Here is a 12,560-nt window from a genome sequence, read left to right as displayed (position 1 = left end):
GAAAGTGGGAACGATGTAGGCACTTTCCCGGGTCGTTGGGCAGATTAAGCCCATGAACAGCAGGTGCGGATGCCCGACAGCCCTGGACAAACGTCCATCCTAACCCAGGGTCATTGGCAACATGGCTAGTGTTTAGGTTGGAGTCTCTGCCACCTCCTGAAAGACTGTGCAGCTCGCTGAGTGGCAGGGCTGGCGCTGCCCATGAATCGGGCAGGGGGCCCAGAGGTAGCCACTGTCCTTGGGTAGCCAGCCCATCCTGCCCGTGAGCTCTAGCCCGTGCGTCCACCTGAGCTGCTGGATATTTCTGTGTGGACCGCTCAGCCTCAGTACGGCCAAAGGATTCAGGCTCCCCTGTCTGGTCAGTGTGGGTCCTGCTTTGCGTCACCGGGGACTTTTGGGGAAGTGGACTTGGCCCAGTGGTCAGGGCGTCCGCCTACCACATGGGAGGTCCACGGTTCAAACCCCGGGCCTCCCTGCCCGTGTGGAGCTGGCCCACGTGCAGTGCTGATGCGCGCAAGGAGTGCTCTGCCACGCAGGGCTGTCCCCCGTGTAGGGGAGCCCCACGCGCAAGGAGTGCGCCCCGCAAGGAGAGCTGCCCAGCGCGAAAGAAAGTGCAGCCTGCCCAGGAATGGCGCCGCACACATGGAGAGCTGACACAGCAAGATGATGCAACAAAAAGAAACACAGATTCCCTGTGCTGCTGATAAGGACAGAAGCGGTCACAGAAGAACACACAGCGAGTGGACACAGAGAGCAGACAACTGGGGGGGGAGGGGAAGGGGAAATAAATAAATAAATAACTAAAACAAAAACTGGGACTTCGGAGCACGTCCTATGTCCAGGGAGCCGCCCCGTGGCAGGCGCAGCCTCTGTACGGAGTCGCCAGGCACCTGCTTCCGGGATTTCCTTGAACGTCAGTGTCCACACGTGCCCTGCCTTGGCCGGTCGCTCACCCCGCACTGTTAGGGAGACGCTTGGGGGGCCTTTGAGGCCCCCGTGGTGGGGGACACCAGCAGTGCACTGGCCAGACCCCCCAGACTAGCAGAGGGGGCAGTTACCACTTACTGCCCCCGCGGCCAGAAGGGGCAAAGGAGGGGCAGTGTCTGGAGCCCGGGCAGGGCTGAGGGGGCGGGGGCGGGTCAACGGCCCAGCCTCCAGCAGCCGCCCTCGAGCCCCCCGTTGGTCAGATGCCCCCGGAAGCCAGAGGTCAGGGCGGAGAGCCTCCAGGCAGCTCAGCCTCCCCGGCCGAGGCCACGGCCAGAGGAGGGGTGAGGAGGGCGAGCCGGCTCGGCCGGGCGAGGGCAGGGGCTGTGCGGGCAGGTGCCCCCGCCCTCCCGGCCCCGGGGTCCTTGGCGCTCACACCGCGGCGGAGCGGCCGGCTGCACCCGCTGCCCAGGCGCCAGGCTTTGGGTTTTGCTCTCTCTTGCCCACCCGCCTCTCGGGGCCCCCACCCCAGTTCCTCCCCGCAGCGTTACAGGAAACGCGCTTCCATTCACTGCCCTGGGAGCTCCGGGAGGGGCAGAGGCGCCTGTGCGGCCGACAGATGGGGGCGAGTGCGGGGCGGGCGGCTCCCGGCGCACGTTCCCGTCGCTTCCCCAGGAGTGCCCCTGAGGGCAGCTGTGACCCAGGAGGTGGCCTCTTCCGGCGGGTGTCTAGCCTCCGCGTGGAAGGCCTGGCGTGGCTGCTGTTCTGGGCACCGAGGCCAGGATTTCCTGCTGCTGCTGCTAAATCATCAAGGGCAGATGGACTGCCAGACGCCTGCCCCACCAGCTGCCTGCCGCCCCCGGGGCTCCGCTTCACCTTCCTGCCAAGAGAGAATATTGGGGAGCGGAGGTGGCTCAGGCGGTTGAGCTCCTGCCTCCCACATGGGAGGTCCCAGGTTCGTTTTCCGGTGCCTCTGAAAAAACAAACAAACAATGAACAAAATAAACAAAATAACCAACTCAGGGGAGCCGATGTGGCTTAGCGGTTGAGCGCCAGCTTCCCACATACAAGGTTCTGGGTTCAAACCTCAACCACACTACCTAAAAAGAACAGAAAAAGAGGGAAATTATTGGCTCCATTTGCCAGTTAGGAAACTGAGGTTCGGGAAGCTTAGAGAAAACCTGTGGTTCTAGTTTGAGGCCCAAGGTTTGGTTCCCAATGCCTCCTAAAAAAAAAAAAAAAAGGAAGACAAGCAGACAGCAAGTGCAAACAAAGGAGGGGCAAGTAAATAAATAGATACATTTTTTTTTTTTTAATCAGAAGCGGGCTGGCTTTTACATCGGGAATTGGTTAGCTTAGAGGCTTCCAGCTCCGAGGCTGAGAAAACATCCAAATCAGGCATCATCCAGCCCACCCCGTCTTCCTGGAGTCCAGGCGACCCGCCCCCCGTCCCAGGCCGCGGCACGTGCTGCGTCTGCCGGCCTCTGCCTCTCTTCCCGCTTCGTGGCCTCCAGCCTCTGGCTTCCGTGGCCTTCTCTCTCGGTCTCGGTCTGAATTTCCTTCTCTTATGAAGGATTCCTGTGCGGGGATTAAGATCCACCCTGAATGAAGCGGGCCACCTCTTAAGTTGGCGTCCTCCTCGCCCAAAGACCCCACTTCCGAGGGCCCACCCCACCGGGGCGCCCCGACTTGAAGAGCATACTCTTCTGGGGTCCAGACAGCTCAAGCCGGCCTGCCTGTCCACTCAGCCGGACGATGGAAGGGCCGCTGTAAGCCCAAAGCTCCTCCTGGTCCACCTGCCGAGCCTCCTTCTGTTACAGCCCTCCTCCAGGGAGCCTCCCTGGATTGACAGCACTCACCCTTGTCCAGGCTGACACGCAGCAGTGGTGCTAAGGGAGAAATAAATAGCCCGAGCCCCCCAACCTGAGCCACACGGAACTTCCTCCAGACCCCCCCAGCCCTCCCCCCAGTCCATCAGGGAAAGGACGCAGGGGGCCGCGCTTTGCGGCACCTGTCGGCGAGTACTTTGAGTGTCGGCCCTGCCCGGGCCTGTGATTGCCCCCGTAGCCTGCTGCGCCCACTGCCGCGTGCCTGCTTCATTTTTAAGCCTGTTTTTAGGGTCTCCACAGTTCACGGCTCACCATACAGACGAGAGGTTCCCTGAGCCACAGGGGGCACTGCGGGTGTGGGCCTTTGGGTGCCCCACCCCACGGCCGCTTGTCTTACGGGCACACGCGGCTGCGGTGGGTGAACCTGCCTGTGTGTCCTCCCGGGCCTAAGGACGCCTCCCCACCCCGCTTCTGGCCTCAGTCCACCCGGAGCAGCCCTGCTCTGCTGCGTCTCCTCCAGCCCTGCCGGCCCCGGGGCTGCCGTGTACAGTTGGGCAGGTTGTGCACCGCACGGGGTGACTTGCTGACCGGCAGCGGCGTGACGGAGCCCAGCCCCGGCTCAGCCCAGCACCCACCTCGGGGGGGGGCGGGCGCTGTTCTCACGGCACCCCGGGGCGTCTTGCAGGCTCACGGTGCCCCGGCGCTGCCTGCGCACTGGCACTGCCGCCTGCGGCCCGCGCTCACTCTCCCCTGTGGAACGTGGCCCCGCCCACGTCCCCACGGTCACCCACGCCCTCCCTTCTCGCCTGGGGATCCCCACCCCTCCTGAGCTCCAGGGCAGCCCGAGCTCACGGGCCGGCTCCCTGCCCGTGCGTGCGCGCCCGCTGCCCGGGGCTCCAACCCCAGCCGGGCCCCTGGCTCTGGAGTCTGAGCCCCTTCCCGGGCTCCCGGGAACTCCCAGCTCCCCTCTGGCCCGGGCTGCGGCGCTCGGCCCCCCGCCAGCACCCACCCCTCGCTGCTCCGGGAGGCTGTTTGCCAGCGGCGGCCCGGGGGGCCTCCCGATGCGCTGCGCACACACACGTGAGCCCGCGCCCGGGGCCAAGGTCGCTGTGCAAACACGCTCCCATCTGGCCCTCAGACATGCGTGCAGCCCGGGGCCCTGGCCTCGCCCGCGCTTAGTGGGGGGGCGGTCTGCGGTTAGCTCAGCGCAAGAGACGACGGCTGGGGCCTCACCCCCCGTACCCACGCGGGGCGCTCGGGGAACAGGCGCTTTGTCTTGGGCACGGTTCACGCTGGAAAGCGGGAACCCGGTACAAGTCCCCCGTGCCCACGGGACCGAGCCGGGAGCTCCGCGACTCGGGGGCTGCAGGGAGGGGGCGGCCCCAGGGGGAGTCAGAAGCCACGGCAGGGGCCTGGTGGGGGGGGCACGGCGGAACCAGGAGCCCCCGGGAGCCCTCCAGGCGTGATTTCCAGGGCCCAGGAGACTCCGTGGGAAAAGCAGATGACCACCTTTGGGTGCTGCTGAGCCACAAGACGCTCTCCCATTGGTGCGGGCGCTCAGGGCAGGCTGGCTGACGGGGACGTCGTGACCAAGGACGAAGGAGGAGAAGGGGCGGGCTGCGCGGGCACCGTGGGAAAGCGCCCCGCGTGCGGCAAGGGCGAGTGCAGAGCCCCGCGGCGCGAGCAGGAGCACTGTGCTCAAGGAGCGCGGGTGGGCGCGGCTGGGGAGACGCCAGCGAGCAGGGGAGCGAGCGCACGCCCCAGGGAGCCGGGGGCCGGAGCGATGGTGTCCGCCCTTCCCGCCCGGAGCGAGGACGTTGGCTGTACCCTGAGCCGGGGGCCGCGGAGCGCGGGCATTTTCACCATCCGTCTCCGGCTGGGCATCGTCTCCTGAGGCGGTGGCGAGTCGAACAAGAACAGCTGCGGTCTCGCCCGCACGCTTTGTGCGCGCTGCTGGCGCCCTGCCTGCTCCTGTGTCTGAAGAGCACCATTGTCTGGTCGGCTTGGACCTGTCTTGTGGTTCACTGGGACACTCAGAGTTTTTGTTTTCTAATGGCACCACCTGGATTTATAACTGCTAATAGGCTTTTGGGGAAACAGCGCTTCTGTTCTCGTTTCAACAGGCTGTTCCCCCTTGGCAGGGCCTGCAGAGCCACATGGAAGGAGGGGGCGTTACTGGAAGGGAGCGGGGATGTTGGTGGCACCGATCCCAGAAACGGGGCAGAGAGGAACTTCTGTCCAGGCGGTCGCTGAGTGGGGCCCATCCTCCCCCCCAAAGCCCACCTCGCACTCTGCCAGGCAGAGGGTGGGGCTGAGAACCCCTGGGGAGGGGGGCACCCTGGTGGGGGCAGGGGGCCAGCAGGTGCAGCTGCGTCCCCTTCCTGTCTCCCCCCGCCCGACCTGGGGAGGGGTGGGCTCCTCAGCGCCTCCTGGGAAACCAGCAGGACCCCAGCCCCCTGCCTCTCTCGTACCCATCACGGGCTTGTCGAGCGCTGCCGGGTTCCGGGACCAGCAGGACGACACACTCCAGCCTGCGGCCTCGCAGTCGTCACCGTCGCCGTCACCCGGAAATGGACTGATCACGGTGACCTACTTCGGGGAACGAGGCAACTAATGGCGTGGAAGCGCCATGGATGGAGAAAGCGCGGGGCGGGTGCAGCCATGCGCCGGCGCGCTTGTGTGGAGGCCCCCCGAGGCTGGGTCAGACCCTTCGGAGCATTTCGGGGACTTGGGGGAGAAGCCTTGTTTTCTGGGGACTGCTCTGAGCTGGACGAGGGGGTCGGTAAGAGAATCCCATTCGCTCAGCCTAAGGGGAGAAGCGGGAGTGGGGGGGATTTTAGGAGGTGGGGATTTCGAGGCACTGAACACAGGGACAGAGACGGGGTCAGGAGGGCTCTCTCTGCAAGGAGCTGGGGCCTGAGGGGGCCTCAGACCACGCCCAGGGCTCTCTGTCCCTTCGTCACTCTTTTTTCTTGTCTTTTTTTAAGTTCTGGATTACAGCAAACATGCAGCTAAGAATAAACACCTTTACACCCAGTCCTCACATATCAAATCCTAGCATTGCTCATATTTGCTTCGACTCCCCATAAAGAAATCCAATGCTGTTGGTGGCCCCCGGAGGCCCCCTTTGTCCGTCTTTCCTTCCCTCTGTACCAAGTGGTGACTCCCGCACTCCAGGTCTGCTACGCTAGACCCTCAGCCAAGCGGATATGTGTTACTTTTACTGCCACGCCTTTGTGTGTCCCAAACGTTCCCTCGTCCGGCTTTGTGGTTCTTTCAGCTTTTTATGAAGAGCTTCCCACCACCCATATCCCTCTGCAGCTTGCTTTGTTTCCCGTTTTCACTGGGGCGGGAGACCTCTACCTCAAATTGATTGAGGTAGGTCGCGCTCATCCGCGTTCACAGCTGTGTTGAGTTCACGCTTCATCCCCGATTCTGTCAATGGACACCAGCTTGTCCCCAGGTTTCCACAGTCACACCCGTCTTGGTTTGGGTTTCTGCCAGAGCAGAGCCTGAGACAGGGACTTGGGCATGGGTGGTTAATTTGGGATGTGGTCTCAGGCAGCAGGAGGGAGCACACAGGGAGTGGAACAGGTCCGTTTCACTGTGATCTACTGCTGTGTAACAAATTAGCCCAAAGCTTGGCGGCCTAAAACAAGAGGAAGCATTTATTGTCCCTCACAGTGTCTTCAAACCAGGAATCCAAGAGTCAGAACTCTCCTGAGGATGCAACCAGACATTGGCCGGGGCTGCACTCTCATCCGAAGGCTTGACTGAAGCTGGAAGACCTGCTTCCGAGCTCCCTCATGCAGCTGCTGGCCGGAGGTCTCAGATCCTGCCCACAGCAGAGCCGTGTCCTCATGGCACGGCAGCCGGCTTCCCTCAGCACGCACGATCCAAAAGGTTAAGGAGGGAGCTCCATGCCTTTTACAACCTGGCCTCTGAAATCATGTGCTGCCCCCTCCGCCCCCTCCACTGTGGCACGAGAGGGGCGAGAATCCATCAGGAGGCGAGGCTCCCTGGGGAGCCATCTCGGAGGCTGGCTGCCGCGGCAGAAAAGGGCAAGAAAAAACAAGGGCGCTGACCCGAGCCGGTGAGTGCTGTGGGGCACACCAGACAGGAAGTCAGAGACCTTAGCTACACACTCCCGTTCTCATCGTTGGGGTCGCCCCCGCAGACGTCCCTCCTCCCACCTGTGCCTGCAGGGCTGAGCCAGCTCGGGGCAGAGAAGCAGAGGGAGGGGGCAGGCGCCAGGCGAGCACGTGCCTCTGAAATCAGCCGGCCGAGGGTCCGTGTGGTGCGCAGCCTCTAAGACGGCCCCGGCGATTTCCACCACCCAGCGCTCATCCCTGTGCCATCCCTCGTGTGGGAGCTGGACCCGGTGACTTGCTGCTACTAAACAGAACCCCACAGAAACGACGGCTACCACTCCTGAGGGTGGACTACGAAAGCCTGCTGCTTCCAACCTGCTCGTTCGCTCTCTCCCTCTCTCTCTCTCACTCCCTCTGGCCAAGCCGTGTTGTGCCAGTTTTGATCGGTTAAAGACGGGCAAATCTAAATAACTACTCTCCAGCTCATTGGACTCACTCAGGACAACTAACAAAAGGATAATGATGGACAAGGTCTATTCCCAAAAAACAGCATATCTGCAACTTCAAGCAAAACAGCTCCTTGCATCTGCCCCATAAGTTCTCAGCCCCCTCTCAATCTGAGGCAGAGCGGGCATCACCATCCCCAAATCCTCAAAGCTGAGGAAGGAACAAACGTAAGGGGAGAGTGCAACCATGGACAAAGTAAACTTACTAATATTGTAGGAATGGAAGCACATTTAACACTGATAGAAAGACAGTGGTCCCCAGAGGTTCCGAGGGGGGGAGGGAAGAAGAGGTGGAACACGGGGCATTTTTAGGACATTGGAATTAAGGGTAAACCACAATGTAATCTATAGACCTGGGTTAGTAGCAATGCTTCAATATTTACTCATCAACTGTAACAAATGCACGGTGCTGTTGTAAGGTGTTATTAATAGGGGAAGATGTGGCAGGGGTAGGGGCTGGACATAGGGGAATCCCTTAAACTTTCAATGTAACTTTTCTGTAATCTAAAACATCTTTAAAAATAAAGTTTATTACATTTTTAAAAATTTACAAGTTTTATTTACACGTTTGAAAGAATTCTACAGTAAAGATTTTTTAAAAATTTAGAACATCAAATGAAAAATATTTCAGGGCACACACACAAAGACAAGTCTGAAGAGTTAGAAAAGCTGGCATGTGAGTCAAAGAAGTCTTATCACAAGACCAAACAACAATAAAACCCTAGACAAGAGGGAGAAACTGACCATCAGAGTAAACTCATCAATAACAGACACCAGCAAAAAATACAAGCCATGTTAAGAAACTAGAAGTTATGACCCAATCCAAGGAACAAATTAAAAAGTCAGAGAAGACACAGAATTTGGAACAACTAATCAAAGATGTCCATATAAATCTAAATCAATTCAAGGAGATGAGAGAAGCGATGAGGTTTATTAAGAAGACATTGGATGAGCATACAGAAGAAACAGAATACATACATATAAAAATAACAAATCTTACGGGGGTGAAAGGCACATTAGAAGATTGAAAATACACTAGAATCACACCACAACAGACCTGAACAGGCAGAGGAGAGAATTAGCAAATGAGAAGACAGGACATTCAAAATCTCACTGATGAAGAACAGAAACAGAAAAACTGGGAGGAATTGAGCAGACTCTCAGGGAATTGCATGCCAGCATGAAGTGCACAAACATACCAGTTATGGGTGTCCAAGAAGAAAAGGGTAAAGGGGCAGAAGGAGTGATTGAAGAAATAATGGTTAAAATTTTCCCATCTATTATGAGCGACAGGATGTACATGTCCAGGAAGCACAGAGAACTCCAAACAGAATAAATTCTAACAGAACTACTCTGAGAAACACGCTAATCAAAATGCCAAATGCCAAAGATAAAGAGAGAATCCTGAAGGCAACAAGAGCAAAGTAATTCTTCCCATACTAAGGACCCTCGATAAGGTTAAGTGCTGATTTGTCATCAGAAACCATGAAGACAAGAAAGCAGTGGTATGATATATTTAAGGTACTGAAAGAGGAAAACAGCCAAGGATTCTGTATCCAGCAAAATTGCCCTTCAAATATGAGGGAGAGATGAAAATAGTCACAGATAGACAGAAACTGAGAGAATTTGTAAACAAGAAGCCTGCACTGCAACAATTACTGAAGGGAGTTCTGAAGGATGAAAGGAAAAGGTACGTGAGAGAGGGGTGGAGGAGAGTATAGAAATAAAGATTATCAGTAAAGATAACTAAAAGCATAAAAAGAGACAAAAATAAAATAAGACATATAAACACCTAAGGATAAAATGGTTGAAGTAAGTACTGCCTTCACAGTACTAACACTGAATGTTAAAGGATTAAACTCCCCAATTAAGAGGCACAAAGCGGCAGAATGGATAAAATATATATATATGATCCATCTATATGCTATTTACAAGAGACTCATGTTAGACCCAAGGACTCACATAAGCTGAAAACGAAAAGTTGGAAAATGATATTCCATGCAATCAGTAATGAAAAAAGAGCTGGGGTAGCTATTTGATATCAGACAAAATGAACTTTAAGTGCAAAACTTTATAAAAGACAAAGAAGGGCACTATATATCAATAAAAGGGGACATTCTACCACGAAGAAAGAATAATCAAATATTTATGCACCTAACCAGGGTACTACCAAATACATGAGGCAAACACTGGCAAAATTGAAAGGAGAAATAGATGCCTCAAGACAGAAGATCAATAAAGAAACAGAGATCCTGAATATTATGATAAAATAACTAGATCTAACAGACATATACAGAATATTTCCCTACCCCAAAACAGCAGAATATATGTACTTCTCGAGTGCTCATGGATCGTTCTGCAGGATAGATCTCATTCTAGGTTATATAACAAGTCTCAAGGAATTTAGAAAGATTGAAATTATACAAAGCACTTTCTCTGACCACAATGAAATGAAGCTGGAAATCAATAAAGGGCAGAGAACTGGAAAATTCACAAATAGATGGAAATTAAATGACACACTCCTAAGCAATTAGTGGGTCAAAGAAGAAATTGCAAGAGAAATCAGTAAATATCTCAAGGAGAGTGAAACAAGAGTACAACATATCAAAACGTATGGGATGTAGTGAAGGTAGTGCTGAGAGGGAAATATATAGCCCTAAATGCTTACATTAAAAAGGAAGAAAGTACTAAAAACCAAATACCTAACTGCACTCCTGGAAGAACTAGAAAAAGAATAGCAAACTAATCCCAAAGCAAGCAAAAATTTTTAAAAAATGAAGATTAGAGCAGAAATAAAGGAAACTGAAAAAATTTTTAAATAGACTTAGTAAAACCAAAAGCTGGTTCTTTGAGAAGATTAATAAAATTGGCAAACCCTTAGCTAGACTAATAAAGGAAAAAAGAGAGAATATGCAAATAAATAAAACCAGAAATGAGAGAGAGGGGACATCACCACTGACCCCACAGAAATAAAAAGGATCATAAGAGGATATTGTGCACAACTGTTTGCCAACAAATTAGACAGCTTAGATGAAATGGATAAATTCCTAGAAACTCATAAACAACCTACATTGACTCTAGAAGAAATAGGAGACCTCAATAGATCAATCACAATAAGGAGTATTTGTATATAGCAGCACCATTACTGTATAGTAATGAAGCTAAATACAGAATTACCATTTGAGCCAGCAATCCCTCTGCTAGGTATATTCCCAGAAGAACCTGAAGCAGGGACATGAACTGATATATGCACACCAATGTCCATAGCAGCACAATTCACAATTTCTAAAAGACAGAAGCAACCCAAATGCCCATCAACAGAAGAATGGATCAACAAAATGAGCTATATAGGTATATATATGTGAAGGAATGAAATACTGAGGCATGTGACAAACTGGATGGGCCTCGAGGACCTTACGTTGAGTGAGATAAGTCAGACACAGAAGGACAAACATGGTATGATCTCACGAATATGAACTAATTACAATAAGCAAACCTATAGAGGTAGAAGCTAGAAGATAGGTTACCAGGAGATAGAGGGGGGATAGTGAAGGGGCAGCTGAGGTTGATCCGTGTGGAATTTATAATTAGGTTGACTGTAGTGGTTTGGGGATGGACAGAGTATGATATATTTTTCTTCTTCTTTATTTTCTTTTTGAACATTACATTTAAAAAATATGAGGTCCCCATATACCCTCACCCCTCCCACATCTACAACCTCTTCCATCATTGCAGCACATCCACTGCACCTGGCTAATACACTCTGGAGCACCGCTGCACCACACGGACAGTGGTCCACATTGTAGTCCACACTCTCCCCCAGTCCACCTAGTGGGCCACAGCAGGACACACAAGGTCCAGCACCTGTCCCTGCAGCCAGAGTGTGCTATTATGAATACAGATAGTGGTGCTGAGGTACTGGCATGAGCACAGTGGAAGGGGGAGGTTTTAAGATACTAGAAGGAAAGCTAGAGGATAAAACATGGGATTGTATAAAGCAGTGAACCCTCTGGTGGGTGAGGATTGGGATTAATAACCTAAATATAAGAATGTTCTTTCAGGATCTAAAACAAAAATACGTCACTAGTACAGGGTGTGGATAATGGGGTAGAATATGGGGGGAAATGCACATAAAGCAAAATACGGACCATACTTATCAGTAACATTTAACTTTCTTACATCAAATGTAACAAAGGTACTATACAATATTAAATGTCAACATAAGGAGGGTGTTGGGAGTGTTACATATTTTATTATTAAAATACTGTTATATGTTACAGAAACAACCACATTTCCCAGTAAGTTAGAATGTTGTACATAATCAGGTGTCTAGACAGACAGGGCCTTTTAAACAGCTTGAACATTATATAGCTACATATTTCTATGGGATATAAATGTAGCTCTGTTGCCATAAGACGATTTTCTGCATAGATAGAGGCCCACACAGTAGTCAACAAAATATTAAACTTCCCTCCTGGGGAAGTCCTACTACTTTCTCAAATAAGATGACCAGAAGCTCTGGAATATCTAAGCCTTGCCTAATAAAGGAAAATATGCCAATAAGCCAAGACCTCAGTCTTAATGCTTACAGTTATGACCCTTACTGCTGTAATAATGAAACTAAGCCTAATTATAAGTAATGCCTAAGACCTGCCCCCTGAAAACCTTCTTGTTAACAAATATGGCCTCTCTCTAAGCCAAGCTCTGCAAATAAACTCACTACCTTTCCTCTGACATGGGACATGACTCCCAGGGATAAGCCTCCCTGGCACCAAAAGATTATTACCAAGTGTTAATCAGTGATGCATTTAAAGAAAGATATTGCTTGGGGGCGGGGGGATATTAAATAACATAAAGTTTTTATGACTAAGTGTTGGGAGGTCATTCCAGAGATTATACTTATGCAGGTCTCAGCCAGATGCCTTGAAATGCTACAGTAAACAAAGCCACAAGCAGAAGTGTTCTTGAGGACCCTAGAGATGTCCAGATACCATAGGCAAGCTGCAGAGTCACATGAGATCAACATCCCCTTGAAGGGCTCTATCTGGGAATACATAAAAAGATATTTTCCCAATATAACATAGTTATACTTAGGCATAAATCCCCTAATCATGATTCTTCTACTTCTTTTATTTGAATCTATGCTTTTCAATTTACTTAAGTATATTTCTTAGAGTCTTAAAGCCTTCAGATTGCTCCTATGCTGGCAG

This window comes from Dasypus novemcinctus, chromosome 21 (assembly GCF_030445035.2).
Source record: "Dasypus novemcinctus isolate mDasNov1 chromosome 21, mDasNov1.1.hap2, whole genome shotgun sequence".
Taxonomy (NCBI): domain Eukaryota; kingdom Metazoa; phylum Chordata; class Mammalia; order Cingulata; family Dasypodidae; genus Dasypus; species Dasypus novemcinctus.
This window is presented reverse-complemented; position numbering follows the sequence as displayed.